This window comes from Rhinopithecus roxellana, chromosome 4 (assembly GCF_007565055.1).
Source record: "Rhinopithecus roxellana isolate Shanxi Qingling chromosome 4, ASM756505v1, whole genome shotgun sequence".
Taxonomy (NCBI): Eukaryota; Metazoa; Chordata; class Mammalia; order Primates; family Cercopithecidae; genus Rhinopithecus; species Rhinopithecus roxellana.
This window is the reverse complement of record NC_044552.1, coordinates 75,475,287-75,491,101: the sequence shown is the minus strand read 5'-3', so window position 1 is coordinate 75,491,101 and position 15,815 is coordinate 75,475,287. Positions and strand designations below refer to the sequence as shown.

The 15,815-nt window shown below is 40.7% G+C and overlaps 1 protein-coding gene and 1 pseudogene across 2 annotated transcripts in view; both read left to right on the top strand.

Annotated features, from left to right (window-relative positions):
- Window positions 1–15,815, top strand: part of SOBP (sine oculis binding protein homolog) — a 173,984-nt gene that overhangs the window by 47,313 nt on the left and 110,856 nt on the right. The gene's annotated exons all lie outside the window — the stretch shown is intronic.
- LOC104677460 lies at window positions 6,330–6,694 on the top strand (annotated as a pseudogene).

Here is a 15,815-nt window from a genome sequence, read left to right as displayed (position 1 = left end):
AAATCGAAATACTTCTTCAATAGCATAATATTGTTGTTCCTCAGCAGTCCATAGTGAGAAGAAACCAATGTGGCTCAGAGATGAGGACAAGGATGCATTAAAAAGAAAAAGATGATATAGACAGAAACAACATTTGCAAATGATGCCATTAAGATTTCCTAACAATCATTATAATAATAACATAAATATTCAAGGAGGAGAATATTGTATTATTAGCACTTCTTTTACTTTCAAACTATATTCTTGGTTGTACAGTGATCTTTTCTTAGAAGAGATTTCTTTTGAAAGAACCCATCTCTAATTAGCATGTATCATCATGTTATTTGGAGTCTATTTTATTTAGACATAGTCTATTTGTCTTTTTATTAAAGTTGAATATATCCTGGGAAAGATTTCTCAGTTTCAGACTTAATTATAGAACCAAGTAGTGTAGAAGAAATGTGTAACAAATGCCATGTTAATCTAGTGATTAACCTGTCTACTCTTTTTCCTTTAAATACCTGCGAGATTTAATTTGCAAAATGGCTATCATTCTTGAAGGCTTGGAGAAGGACATTAAGAAATTACTTGCAGTTAATGTCCCCTGACCACCTGAAGCTCAGGCCACAGACTTGCCTTTGCCAGTTGCTTGCAAATATCCTTGGTCCACAAGTAAATGCACCCGGGGAGCCCCAGGGTTCTTCCTGGCTTCCCCTTGGTTTTGACAGCCACCAGTGAGCCTCCTGGATCTGTCCAGCTGCACCCTGGCCTGCAGGATGATTGTTTGATTTTGCAGTGTCCCTTAGTACTGTGCTATAAGCCTGTCCACTGCCTCATGTGTATAGTGGCTTCTCCTCCCAGGGATTTAGTCTGCAGGCCAGTGGCTGAGCTCCCTTTCGGTCATAGCAAACAGAGGTGTTCTCAGAAAGCTCTGGGGAAAGAACAACAAATTCAAGTGTTTCTTATTCTCTTGTATTTTGAAATACAGAATGGAATATTGGTGAGCTGCTGCAAATGAGAGGCTGGAGAAAGCAATCACAGAGGAGGGGTAAACGTCAGTCCTTGGAAACACATTTGGGAGTAGGGTTAGAGCAGGAAAGTTCAGGCTAGTGAAGTAAAGTGTAGGTCCATATAAAGTTTGACACACAAGCTCTTGAGGAGAGCCAGAAAGTGTTCCAAGGCAGAGGTTCTGCAGACAGAGTGGGACACAGTACTCTAGAAAGCCATCAGAGGCTTGGGGAGAGGCATGTGACCTCATGTTCACCAAAACACTTGAAAACCACTTGAGAAACTCTGGTCTAAGGGATACCTGGAACACAGCATGGGACAAGTGGGTTTGTACTGAAAGGAACAGCAACCACTTCTAGTTTTTAGTGAGCCACATGTTGGGAGACTATGAAGGAAACAGCAATCATTCTAACCCATTAGCCAGAATGGACATCTGTTTCTGAATAACATTAGATATTTTAGATTAAATGTGAAGAGCTGATCAAAACTCTAAATAGCTTCAAGCCCCAGTCTGTGTTCAACATTTTTCAGTGAATGGAAGGAAGAGAGAGAATTTTTCATAAATCAGAATCCGGTCACCTGGGAATCAATACACCGGGCTATTGACGTATATGTTGGAATGTTAATTTTCAGACATAGTACATCTCTGGCCATCCTTCTGGTGACGGCTAATGCTATTCACTTAAATCAAGTTTTTTCTCATCTGAACTGCCGGTAATTATCCAATCCATCTAAAAGGCACGCTCCCTTTTAACATTAACCACAGTGTCAGATTGCATCAGCCACATTGTGTTCTGGTGACTGCTTCTGCAGAGTGATGAATGTGCGTGTTTGGAGTTCATAGTCCGACTGTCTGTTTGGGCAGTGGGCAGTTCAGTGAAACAAATGATCAGGAAAGGATCTATTTATTTGGGACGAACATTCTCCTTATCGATCCAGTCACTTACATTTCCTGCTCTCTCACCTTGCCACTAACAGTGTTCAGCTTTATCTGAACAATGAACATTTAAAGAATTATCTTAACAGGTCATTTTGATGTGATTCTCTGATCATAAGCTGCATTCAGCACAGAGTTCCTCTTTGTGCCTGACTTAAAAAGGAAGGTGTTGTGACACCTTATTAATAAAAACCAGAGGAGGGAGAAGGTTCTGAGAGTGCTTAGTGAACTGTCCTGAGAAACCAAGAGATAATGATTATTCATTTTCCTGGAATAGTAGTTATACTCTGTTGATTCAGTGCTTTGTTAAAAATGTTAAGTATCTGAATAAGTGCATGCATAAAAGGGCAGGTGGCTTGCCTTGAGATATTTTAAGGTAGTAGATTGAGTCCTGAATTTTTCTCATACACCTTTGCAATGTCTGGTCACAATGCCTAGTATACTCGAGAGGCCCCATGGGGGATCCAATGTTGAAATGGCTTGTGGTTATTTTAATTTCTCCTCCATTTCAATATCTCTGGATAGCTTTTGTACACATAAGCAGAAGTGTGAACTGGCCAAGACATGTGTAATTCTTTGTTCCTTGGGCTCTTTGCTCTTTGTTTATATTATCACAGATTAGAATGAAATAAAGAAAATCTTGCTACAAATGGTCACTTAATTTCTGTCCTAGCAGTTGAGACTGAGAATGGGAAATTCCCTGTGTTACAATCCACTCTTAGGGTGGCTGTGCACACAGTGGAATCTAATGTCTACTGACAGACTGCCTTTGGAGGTTATAAACATCAGTCTATTGCATTCTCTGTAAACACAGGCTGTGGGCCAGAGCTGGACTCTACTACAAGCTCTGTGAGGCAGATCAGTGGTTTAATGAATCCATAAAGATGCTTGAACTCTGCTGCAATTTACTGAGCACTCTAGTTAAATGAAACTCCTGTAGTCTTTAACAAAGATAGCGATAATCGATGGTGGGGGATGGAAGTCCATGTCCAGCAGTCACAACCTCCCAGAATTTGTGTTGTCTCATTGCTAACAGAGGGTTAGTCACATTCAGGCTCTGAGGCTCACTGTGTCTATGTTGATATTTGCTCAATGTTTGAGAGCTGAATTTGGCCCAGAGATGACATAATCTTAGTAATGTTGCTTCTGCGAGGACTATTTTTAAACTATGGAATATTATTTAAAATAAATTTCTTTAAAGTGACAAGATTAAGCTCAAGAATTATATTTGTTCTAACAGGTAGTGTCTTTGTAACTCATCCCCATGATGAAAAGTAAATAGCGGAATAAAATCCATTCCTAATTAAGTCCTCAAAATGTCAAATTGCATAGTGTTGGAGAGCCCTGATTAATTTTTCCATGGTAAAATATTCCTCATTAGTTTGCTATGGTTGAGAGTTAACCACTCCTATTATAAATTCAGACATTAATGTATTTTCTGCTTAATTCATCTTCGAATAGAGGAAAATATAGTTAGTAGATATGATTTTTTTACTTCCAAATGTGCTTTGGAAACATTATACTGATTTATGAGAGAGCTTTGGAGGCATGTAGTCTAATTCCTTCATAAATATGTTGAAATGTATTTAAAAGTATTTAACCACCTTTGATTGTAGAAAAACAAGTGCCTTGACTTTGAAATGATTATTTTTCCACAGAAATAGTAGAAGTTATGACATAATTCAAAGATTTTGCATCTGATTTTTGTCACAGAAACTTAAACTTTCTTAATGTTTAACTTTCTTGATTAGCTAATTAGCATTAATTAATCCCACTCCAATAACTATATTTTGGAGGTTCCATGGGTAATAGGAATTTTGAGATATTATGACTGCTAATTTTCACTGGCCTTTTGCCAAACATTCCATGATAAAGCAGTGATTTTTATATGGATCTCATAAATGATATATTGTAATCTGTTTTGATAGAATGATTTCATACTATTTAAAATATGGTAAGCGTTTTTATGACCACACATCTAAATCTTTGATATAAGGAGAATCTTTGAAGGATGTGACACTTTCTGTGATAATCTGTAGGTTTGTATGTTTCATAAGTGGAGCAATATAAATTGATATCAAAGAAAAAGGGGAGTTTGCCCGATAGGAAATAAGTACCTCCCTACAGCTTTTTGTTTGTTTTTAGCCACACTTAAAAGAAATCTTGTTATTTAATCATCCATTCATTCTTTAAAAAATAAAATAAAAAGATATATTGAGCCCGTGTACGACACTAAGCGTGTTTTACTCTTGGTGGATAGACTTTTGAACAAGAGAAAAAGTCCCTGTCTTAAAGGGACTTACACTCTGGCAGGGGAGATAGATGATATATACAGGCTTAAAAATATCTTTGTAATATAATTTCAGGTAGGAAAAAGTGCAATGAAAAAAAAGCAGACTGAGGGAGAGGCTCGTGAGGGGCTGCTGTTTTATGTCTGAGGACCACAGGAGTTATTTTTGAGGAGGTGACGTATGCTGGGGACAGAAGGAAGTGACGGAGCTAGCTGTGTGTGAGGAGCTGGCAGCAGAGTGTCCTGTGGAGAAGGGGGAGTAAGTGAGAAACAGAGGTCCTAAGGCAGGAACAGTCTTGGCATTTTTGAATAGCAGCGCAAGAAGTACAGATGTCTGGAGCGGAATGATCAAGGTGGTGAGAAGCCAAATGACGTAGGCTGGAGAGGCAGTAGTTTGGAGTTCATTCTAAGTGTGATAGCAGCTATTGGAAGCTGTTGAGCAGGATGGGTGATATGATCTGATTTTTGTTGTTCATTGGGCCTCTGTGAAGGAAGTAACACGTTTAGGATCCCGTATGCAAGGGGGATTTGGAGAGTAAGAAAGGCAACAGCATTCGCATCAAAGTTGGGTGTGTCTGGCAATAGAAAACTAAAAATATCTTATTCACTGAATTATTCATTAGTAGTTATGAAACATTTCCCAGTAGCAAAAGTGTGTTGAACCAATTTAGTTTTGTGTGTGTGTGTTTTGTTTTTTTTTGTGTTTTGTGTTTTTTTGGGGGGGCAAGGTGTGGGAGGAAAGGCATCAGGGAGGGATACTGTTCGGTAAGTGTTCTGACACAGCAAGTTTCTTTCTATAGGGCAGGTGGGGCTTGTCTCCAATCTGGTAGAGAGGTTAAGGCCTCAGAAGGCAAACTCCATACAGAATCCAACTCTTGCTCTGGGAGACCTACAGCATCCACGGACCTTCTCAAGCTCTAGCCTTAGAGGTAGCATTATGGTAAAGAGATGGTAGTCTTGAAGGGACCATCTTTGGGTAAAGGGATTATTTTGAAGTCTGTTTTATTCTGAGAGTGGGTATAGTTTGGTGATTACTTGTAGGGTGTGTCAGGATTTTTAATACAAGTAACAGAAGACCTCAACAATAAAAGACATCATTTGGAGTTATAAAGTCCCAAGCTAGTATGTACTTTGGGGCAGGTTGATTCAGCAGCACAGTGGTCTTATCACGGTCCCATTTCTTTCCATCTCTGTATTCTTCCATATAGAGTGTTGGCCACATTCCATGGCAAGCTCACCAGTGGTTATGGGACAGCTGCTAGCAGCAATCAGGGCTACACACTTTCTTGTTGACATGCTCTGGAATGAGTGTCTCTGTCCTAGCATTCCAGAAAAGAGTCTTGAAATTCATACTCGTTGTCTATGCTTACATTACATGCTCATACCTGAACTGGGGGGCTATGACGAGAGAGAGCAATGGAATGTCTAGCATGAGCCAATCAGGGCTTCCCTCTGAAATTCAGGTTGAGCTCATTTTCCTCTGAAGCCCATGGGCAGCATGGGGAGGGGTAGCTACCAGAATGAAAGTCAGGGAACTGTTAGGGAGGGGACCAGAGTGATGGCTGATGGGAGATGCCAGCAAATGCCCACAAGAGAGAAAGAGAGATGATTTCCTGAGGTTATTTCATGAAGTTGAATTCTTTACACAATGGATGTGTCATGCCTGTCTACTCTTGACATGTGGGAGAAATAATCCAAAGTGGATTGAAAGATAAAAATGTGGTTAGCATTTATCGTAGGATTCTTAGATAAACCACCTCTTCTACCCAGCACCAGCTGTTTTGAGAAACCTGATTATTAGAACACTGGCTGTAGTATCAGGACTGATGTGATCACTGTTTCCACTCTTTTTGGACTTTAGAACATGAGATTGCACAGAACTAAAACAAAGGGATTGTGGCTAGCTGTTATCCCCATTTATGAAGAGGAACAGTGGTGCCATTACAGCAGCAGATAGCCCAGAATATAGTTTCCTCAGTGTAAGTGGCCTAGGAGAGGCTGGCCAAGGGCTGTATTGGATGTGGGGAGCTAGATGCTTTGAAGTAGAAGTCTGATGGGATGAGGCTGCTGTTACCCATCAAGAGTTAGCTGGTCCAGCTCAGAGTCGCTGCCGCCATGGCTAGTCAGTTGCAGGGGATTCAGCAGCTGCTGCTGGCCGAGAAGTGGGCAGCCGAGAAGGTGTCTGAGGCCCTCAAAGGAAAGAACCGGAGGCTGAAGCAGGCCAAAGAAGAAGCTCAGGCTGAAAATGAACAGTACCGCCCGCAGAGGGAGAAAGAATTCAAGGCCAAGGAAGCTTCGGCACTGGGATCCCATGGCAGTTGCAGCACTGAAGTGGAGAAGGAGACCCAGGAGAAGATGACCATCCTCCAGACCTACTTCCGGCAGAACAGGGATGAAGTCTTGGATAACCTCTTGGCTTTTGTCTGTGACATTTGGCCGGAAATCCATGAAAACTACCGCATAAATGGATAGAAGAAGAGAGAACACCTGTTTGTGGAGTGGCATTTTAGATGCCCTCATGAATATGAAACTTTAGCACAGCTCTAGTTATATTCTTATGAAATGGCATTAAATTATTTCCATATATTATGTAGTAGGTCCTTCTACTTTTTGGACAGTAGCAAATCTAGCTTTTTTGTACAGACTTAGAAATTATCTAAAGATTTCATCTTTTTACCTCATATTTCTTAGGAATTTAATGGGTATATGTTGTCTTTTTTTCCTATGCCTTTTGGCTCAAGCAACATGCATATCACTGTTGACTTTTTCTTTCTTAGATCTAGTTAAAAAAAAAAAAAACAAAACAAAAAACCACATAACCATTGTTTTAAGAAAGGAAGGGATTAAATATTTTTTTTTCTCCTAATACTTTCTTGAAGGTCAGGGGCTTTATTTATGAAAAAGTAGTAACTAGTTCTTTGTAACCTGTCTGAAGCAGCAGCGAGCCTTAACGTAGTCCATTCTTGCTAATGGTTAGAACAGTGAATACTAGTGGAATTATTTGGGCTGCTTTTAGTCTCTCTTAATCAAAATTACTAGATGATAGAATTCAAGAACTTGTTACATGTTATTACTTGGTGTATCAGTAATCATTCAAAAGTAAAGACTCTGTCATGCAAAAAAAAAAAAAAAAAGGAAAAAAACAGTTAGCTGGTTCACACATTGAAGCTACTTTCTTTGTGGCTGAAAACTGTGTCTGCTAAACAGAAGGAAAAGAGAAGTGTTCAGAAGAATTGCGATACAGTCTGAGGCTAAATGCTTCAAGTTCAGGTGGCCAAAGGAGTAGAAGTATTGAAGATTGCAGCTTTCACCATTATTAATTATTTATTTATTCATTCAACAAATATTTGTTGAACAGTAACTATGAGAGTTGCAGTGGGCAGCAAAACCTGGTCCTTGCCCTCATGAATCTTAGAGTCCATTGAGGGACAGAAGTTTATTTAAATAATAACACAAATGTGAAATTGTCACTGTGGCAAGTGCCTTGATAGTATTGGGCACAGTCCTATGAGAACCTTTTTCAGGGTGAGTTGACTTGTCAGAAGATCTTGAAGCTTCCCTGAGTAAGTGGGACTAGCACTGAAATCTGAAGGATAAAGAGGTGTGAAGTAAGGAAAGAGAGAAGGAAGAGCTTATTAGGCTGAGGACACCTCAGTGTGATTTCTAATTTTGGCATTGATTTGCTCTTTCTTTGCTAATTTCATGTTCTTTATGGAGGAATGGTCCTTTACCCACAAACAAGAAAACAATTGAGCAAACAGATATTCTCTGGAATGATAACCCTATTCATCCATTTGTTTGCTAATTCCTTCCTTCCTTCCTTCCTTCCTTCCTTCCCTCCCTCCCTCCCTCCCTCCTTCCTTCCTTCCTTCCTTCCTTCCTTCCTTCTTTCTTTCTCCTCCCTCCCTCCCTCCCTCCTTCTTTCCTTCCTTCCTTCCTTCCTTCAAATCCTTGGGGATTCGTTGCTTGCCTGCTGGCCTCTGCCTGCTCTGACTTTTTGATCAGCTTCATGGACTATAGAGTTAGCACATTAATGCTACATCACTTCAGAGAGTATACAGCTTGTAACTCTTGAAGATAGAAGCATTTTATAAATACATCATAATACTGTAATAATCACAATGATAACTATAAGAGCTTAAGTGTTTTTAACTATCAAATGTACTAGAAAAGCAACAATGACAACAGAGAAAAGATTGTGCAAAAATGCACTGATTTGAGAGAGGAGAATAGTGTAATTACTGTCTGATGAATGTGGTTGAAAGATAAATGAGATAACTCACTTTTTGCTGGAAAGAGCCACAGAAAGGGCAGATACCCTCCTCCCCACTAGCTGTGGTGAAGAGATGTAGTTTTGTTATATAGAGAGAGAACTACATACTTACGTTAACATTAATGCAAGGGCAGACAGAAAGTATGGGTAATGATGAATTCCAGGACAGAGAACTGCTGATTGACACTCAGGTCCCTATGCAAGACAATTGTGATAAAATGGAAACAGAACAGCATGTTTGCTGGCAAAGCAACAGAGGGTGATTTTTGTGGTGCAGTGGTGTGGCGGGAAGGAAGGGATTCTCCCTCCCTTTCTTTGTATTCTTTGTTTCAGCCTCGCGTCTAATTTTAGTACCTAAAATCATGATGACAACTCTATAGAAATGTAGTGACAAATAAATAGGCAGGTGAGTAATTCAGATTTTATCTTCCTGGGTCTTACCTGGGTGATATGGACATGGATATTCCTAATGAGAGGAATCTGAATCTCTCTTCAGAATGCCAAATGGGAGAGATGACCCTTATAAGGCTACCCACACCTTTTCTTGCCTCAGGTGACTGTGAACCCGGGACTTCCAGTTCAGCTGGAGTCAGCAGCCCCTTTCCAGTTCTAGTAGCTCCTGAAAGCCACACATAATGACAGTCATTTCCAAAAGAGGCTGATTTTAAAACTGTGCTGAAAATGGCTAACAGCAGGCTGAAGGTTAAAGTAAAAAACTTAAAAACCATAAAATCTGCCTGGAGGCTATTTAAGCAAACTGTTTTAGAGGCACAGATGGTTCATATACCTCTGAGCCAAAAACAAAAAGGAAAAAGGGGACAGTAAAGCTGGCGTGATTAAGCAGACAAGTATGAAAGTTTTATTAGTACTAAAAAGGCATCCTTTAGAAAGTAAAAGAATCTGTCTCAGGAAATTCGGAAGACATATTAAAGACCAATGGGAAATGGAGAGGGCACACAGATGACATTTCGGAAAGCAACCAAAGATAGTGAAGACACACAACGTACGTATGGACATTGGATATCAGAAGCTGTGCTCTAAGGACCTTAGGAAGCAGTGTAAGAGAAAGATACTATATATGGACAGTTGGGAGTAGCTTCCCTGTCCTGTATCTGTGATGTAGAGCAGGTTTTATAAGGATTTTGTGCAACTTAAACAGGGGTTTGAATCTCCAAGGAAAATCAGTTGAAGCAAATTTGAGAAGCTTAAGTGCCATAAATCAGAGGGTCCAAAGCACATGAAGGAAATAAAGTACAATGTTGCTGATAGCATTAAAAATAGCACTTATACTTGAGAGTGGAGAAGTCACTGGGGTGCAAGGGCATCCAGCTTCTCTCGAGGGTCCGCTTTGCTGCATCCTGGATGCAGTCCTCCAAGTATCTTCCCATAAGCGTGCAGGTACCTGCACTCATGTGCACACAGAAAGCCTCTGGATTTGAGATGGGTGAGTGTCCATTATCATAATTTTGAGAAAAGCCAGACTCTAAGGAATGACAGAATAGTACAAAGTTTGCAGGGTCACCATATGAGGAGCCTCCTTTGAGAGAAAAAAAACAAAAACCAAAAAACAGTATTTATGTCTTGAGTTAGCATTTGATACAAACCTAAATAAAAATGACCAAATATAGCCTTGCAAAAAAGTAAGGTAAGTTGTTTGGATTTTCAAAAATCCAAGTAATTCATTTAGAGTTTGGCTGACTCCCCCCGAAGAGACCCTTGAAGAACATAAACAACTGAAGACAAGAAATAAGGCCCAGCCTTGGATTAAGAACCTGGGGAAGGAGTGGATGATATTCCTCAGAGTAGAGAAATTAATAGTGTACCATCTCAGGGGTTTATATTAGGAGTAGTGTCCCTTGGTAATACTGATGGCTTATTTGGCAGTAGATGACAGGAAGGAGGGAGCATTTCCTACTTTCTCTTAGTTGCTTTCATTTGAAAAACCACAGAGAATTACCCTGTCCCCAAAAAGAAACCCTTACAAATATATACATATAATGAGGTAACCTGACATCAGATGCAATTCCATTCACTCAGCCATCAGCGAGCACAAGGGAACAAAACGTTTTAATCCTCACGTCCCTGATATGGGCTGACTCTCAGCATCCCCAGAGAGGAGAACTTGGTCCCATCTGTAGGGGGCTCATTGTGTTGCCTGCCTAGAGTAAAAAAATTAACGTTTAAATGTTTGACTACATTAAAGACAATTTTTTAAAGCAGACAAAAGTACGTCAAACAATATGCTGATAATCAAGCTATGTCTCTTCTCACAGGAAACGTGTAGTTCATTCTTCTTGAACCTGATTTTTATAAAAGGCTAATGCTGAACTTTAAAAGAGTTGACACAGAGGATTAAATGTATTTTTATTATACTGCAGGCTATACAAATATAGGGTACAAAAGCCTGAAAAGGTATATTGTTGAGGACAAAAGAACTAATAATAAAACTAAAGAATTGATAAATGTAAATGTAATCAAAGTGTATTCAGTCTCTTAACACTCAGGGGTAACCTTTGCAGTTGGCCACAATGGGGAAAGACTGGATCAGACTGTATGGCAGATGGTTTAATATGTAGTGCATATATTAATCCATGGAGGCAGCCCAGGAAATGCAAGCAGGTTGTTAATGATCACAGATAGCAGTTGTGAGCTGTTCCTGGTCTTGCAGTTAGGTGTTCAGATGTCATGCTTCGGGGTCCAAGTTGATGGGTTTCTAAGTTGGGAAAACATTTTCCCCCTTCGATTGCACTGCACAGCTGATAAGGCATGCTTCAGGGAAGGAGTGATTTAGACTATTGCAGGTGAATGGAAGGGAGAGAAGGTAGACTTACAACCCAGTCCCATGATTTAGTTTGATGACTTCTTACTTCTAGTTAAAGTGGTACCATTGAGAGCTCATTGAGCATGAGGGATTTGTGAATCAGATGTAAAGGGAGCAGACACCACTGCTGTAAATCCAATGGAACTTCAAATCCGATCAAGTCAATACTGCTTACCAACAACAACAAAAGGGATCCCCAATCTCATGGCCTACTGGCATCAGAGAAAACCATGTACGAATGACATAATTTTCTTTTTCTGTGTTTTTTTTTTTTTTTTTTTTGAGAGTCTTGCTCTGTTGCTCAGACTGGAGTGCAGTGGCGCGATCTCGGCTCACTACAAGCTCCGCCTCCCAGGTTCACGCCGTTCTCCTGCCTCAGCCTCCCAAGTAGCTGGGACTACGGGTGTCCGCCACCATACTCGGCTAATTTTTTGTATTTTTAGTAGAGCCGGGGTTTCACCATGTTAGCCAGGATGGTCTTGATCTCCTGACCTCGTGATCCACCTGCCTCGGCCTCCCAAAGTGCTGGGATTACAGGCGTGAACCACCACGCCCGGCCAACCAATAATATACTTTTCAACTTTCTTTATCATGAATTACTTAATAAGTAGAAAAGAATATTGACCTCCCAGATTTCAGCACATTCAAAGTTGACTTAAAGAGTGAATTAAGGGCTAGGTGCAAAGGCTCACATCTGTAACACCAGCACTTTGGGAGGCTGAGGTGGGAGGATCACTTGAGGCCAGGAGTTCAAGACCAGCCCGGACAACATAGCAAGACCCTGTTCTACAAAATATAAAAAAAAAAAATTAGCCAGGTGTGGTGGTGCACACTTGTCATCTCAGCTACTAGGGAGGCTGAAGGAGGAGAATTCCTTGAGCCAGGAGTTTGAGGTTGCAGTGAGCTGTGATTGTGCTACTGCACTCCAGCCTGGGTGACAGAGCAAGACCTTATTTTCTAAAAAACAAATAAAAAAATTAAAAAGTTGGATTAAAAACAGATAAACCGGCCAGGCACGGTGGCTCATGCCTGTAATCCCAGCACTTTGGGAGGCCAAGGCGGGCGGATCACGAGGTCAGGAGATCGAGACCATCCTGGCTAACACGGTGAACCCCCGTCTCTACTAAAAATACAAAAAAAATTAGCCGGGCATGTTGGCAGGCGCCTGTAGTCCCAGCTACTCAGGAAGCTGAGGCAGGAGAATGGCATGAACCCGGGAGGCAGAGCTTGCAGTGAGCCAAGATCGCACCACTGCACTCCAGTCTTGGCAACAGAGTGAGACTCCGTCTCAAAAATAAAAATAAAAATAAAATAAAACAAAACAAACAAACAAACAAAAAAACAGGTAAATACAGATAATTAATTATAAAGAGGCATACTCCCAAGCCCTATACTGGGGTGGAGCTCATAGAAATCATTTGTATTATTGAAGCACAAATTGATTATAGAAGCTTAAATCAAGACAACCAGAATTAAATAGAAACTCAGGAAAAAAAAAAAAAAACCCTAGATGCCTTATGGTGTTTCATTTAGGGTGTCATTTTGCATTAAATGCGATGAAAAAAGAAAGTTAAAGTGCCCCAAAGTAAATGGAGTTAGAACTTTATATTTCCATTTCCCCAAAAGTACAACTCCCCTCCTCATTCAAGCCCTTTTGCTCATTTTTTTGCATTTCTAATGTAGTCATTTAGTACTTAGTAAATATCAGTTAATTTTTAATTTTTTATGATCATATAATTCAGCTCTGGATAGGGAGATGTTTGATGTTCCATGGCCTAGATATTTGGCTAAATGTTTGATCAGGGGCAAGTAATGGTGATGTAGACCTCAATGTCCTTCTCCATATGTGTGCAGGGAGTTGGGGTGATGTACTGGAGAAAACCTGTGTCAAAACAACCATGATAGTTAACTCCTGTCACCTGCACTCTCTAGGGATGTCCAGGGACCTGGTAAGCTATGGTCATGTTACTCTAACCCAGCAGTGCATGGGAGGAGACATGGAGAGATGGGCCTTACTCGTTCCTGGGCAGCCTGGCACCCATGGGGTCCCTCCTCTCTACACCTGAAAGGCCAGTGGGGACAGGAAGGAAGTTGGCAGCTTTCATTTTGGTCTTGAGTCCTGAAGCTGAAATAATCCTTTCTGTCACTCAGCCCCCTTGCAGGGCAGCTGCTAACAGGAACAGTTGACCCACACTCAGCTTGGACCAGGATACTGGAATAGTGTGGGCAGTGAAAGGCTGGAGAGAAGCATAAGAATGCGTATTTGGGTACAGACTGGTGTCTGTAAAACAAGCACATGAATCAGCAACTCAGTGAGGTCCTCAGAGGATGGAACTTGTCTCAGGGCTGGGTGCCGTGGAAATTAGACATCTGAGACGTGGTTTCTGCTCAGAAGAGTGTCTGTTTGAGCGTGTGAATTTTTCTGTGCTTGTGTGGAAGTTGACCTCACGCCACACATTTATTCACTTACGCATTTATTTAACAAGCAATATTGAACATCCGCAGCATGAAGGGCATTGTTCTGTGGCTGGGGATACAAAGACAGATAAAGAGAGGTCCTTGCCTCTGAGGCTCTCACAGTTGAATGGGGAGAGCAACCAGTAAACAAATGACATGATGTGAGGCGTGCTGGAACCGATGCGGGTAAGAAGAACCTGGGCACCACAGGGTGACTTACCCAGCCCAAAGGCCAGGCTCTATGCATGAGTGAGCACATGCTAATTTAGAGACCAAAATATAGATTCAGGAAATGGAATGGATAGAAAAAAGGACGGCAAGGCTCACAAAGGATGTGAGTCAGGAATGAGAGTGCCACATGTCACACATTAAAAAACAAATGCATAACCCTTACTGTCATTCCCTTGTTGTGCTTTAACATTTTAAAATATCACAGACTTTGTAGGAATGCTTGAAACAATACTATGTAACTTAAACAATGGATTTTTGACATCATTTTGCCCTTGGGATGTTTTATGAAGAAGTCTTCAGGAGATAAAGGAGGCAAAGAAGCAGAGAATCTAACAGACAGGGCTCAGGGCTCATGGATAAAGTAATGCAGAGACTGACAGGCACGTGAAGAGTTTAATATGTGTCTGCACATTTCCTGAATTGTGCAAACTTAAAGTGATGATAGAAAACTTCTCCAACATCCTCCTCCTACGGCCGAGAAAACTGTGGCCCTGAGAAGTTAAGTGACTTGCAGGGGCCACACATCTAGTCAGGGGTGAATACCACAACAGACACATCAGCTCTGATGAAGTTTCTGAAGTCAGTAACAAGAGGAGGCTGTAATTGCAGTTGCCTGAAGAGCAATAGAAACTGGTCTCCTTCATGATTAGAATATCAGTGTTTAGTAAGTGTACATACAAACTTCGTAAAATGGCATAGTATGCTATTTTTCAAGCTTTTATTTACTATGAACCAGTAGTAAGAAATTTGTTTTATAATTTGGTACGCACGTACACAAACTCGTAACCAGTTTCATGGAATCTAAGTCACTTTGATGATGGCGTTTTCTTGATTTTACCAGAAGGTATCAGTGAAGATTTTCATACAATTATGTCACAGCTGCAACCTGGCTAAAAACAAGGGTAAAATGAATTGTGATTTCAGAAGCGTTAAAATGTGAAAAATATCTGGAGTTTAGAATACACAAAACAGGGCATATGTATTTAAAACTGAAATAAAAATTTTGTGAAATAATACAGTACTTATTTTCCTATGTGATGCACTCTGATATTTTCTGTTTTCTTTTATTTAAAAAATTGTTGATTGGGGCTGGGTCCAGTGGCTTATGCCTGTAATCCCAGCACTTTGGGAGACTGAAGCAGGTGAATCACTTGAGGTCAGAAGTTCGAGACCAGCCTCAACAATATGGTGACTCCTCGTCTCTACTAAATATACAAAAATTAGCTGGGCATGGTGGCGCATGCCTGTAATCCCAGCTACTCGGGAGGCTGAGGCAGGAGAATCACTTGAACCCAGGAGGTGGAGGTTTTAGTGAGCTGAGATCACACCACTGTACTCCAGCCTGGGCGTCAGAGCAAGACTCTGTCTCAAAAAAAAAAAAAAAAAATTGTTGATTGGGACTTACTGATGAGCTGAGAAGCTTGAAAATAATAGGTAAATAGGTATATTTGTATGAAATGTCATTATCATGGTAGGTTGGGAGCCTTCAGTTTCTTACCATTGGATGGATTCTCCTTGACCTTAACTCTGCAAATTCACCAAGTTAAACCGAGCTATGATCAGTTATTCTAAACTTTCATTGTGGGCTCTCTTAGCAGAGTTATATTTATCACTTAAAATGGCCAGTGGCTGCTCCATTTATAATTTAAGTATGCATTTGTCTTGATGGAGAACTGCAGGTGATGTGTGTATTGATTGGATAGTAAAAGGAATGCTCACATTTTAAGCTGTGCTATATGAAGCTCTTGTATCGGGTGAAAATGAAGCAAAGGAAGGCAGAGGCAAGTTGGTGGGGAGGAGCAAGGGTGGGAAAGCCAGG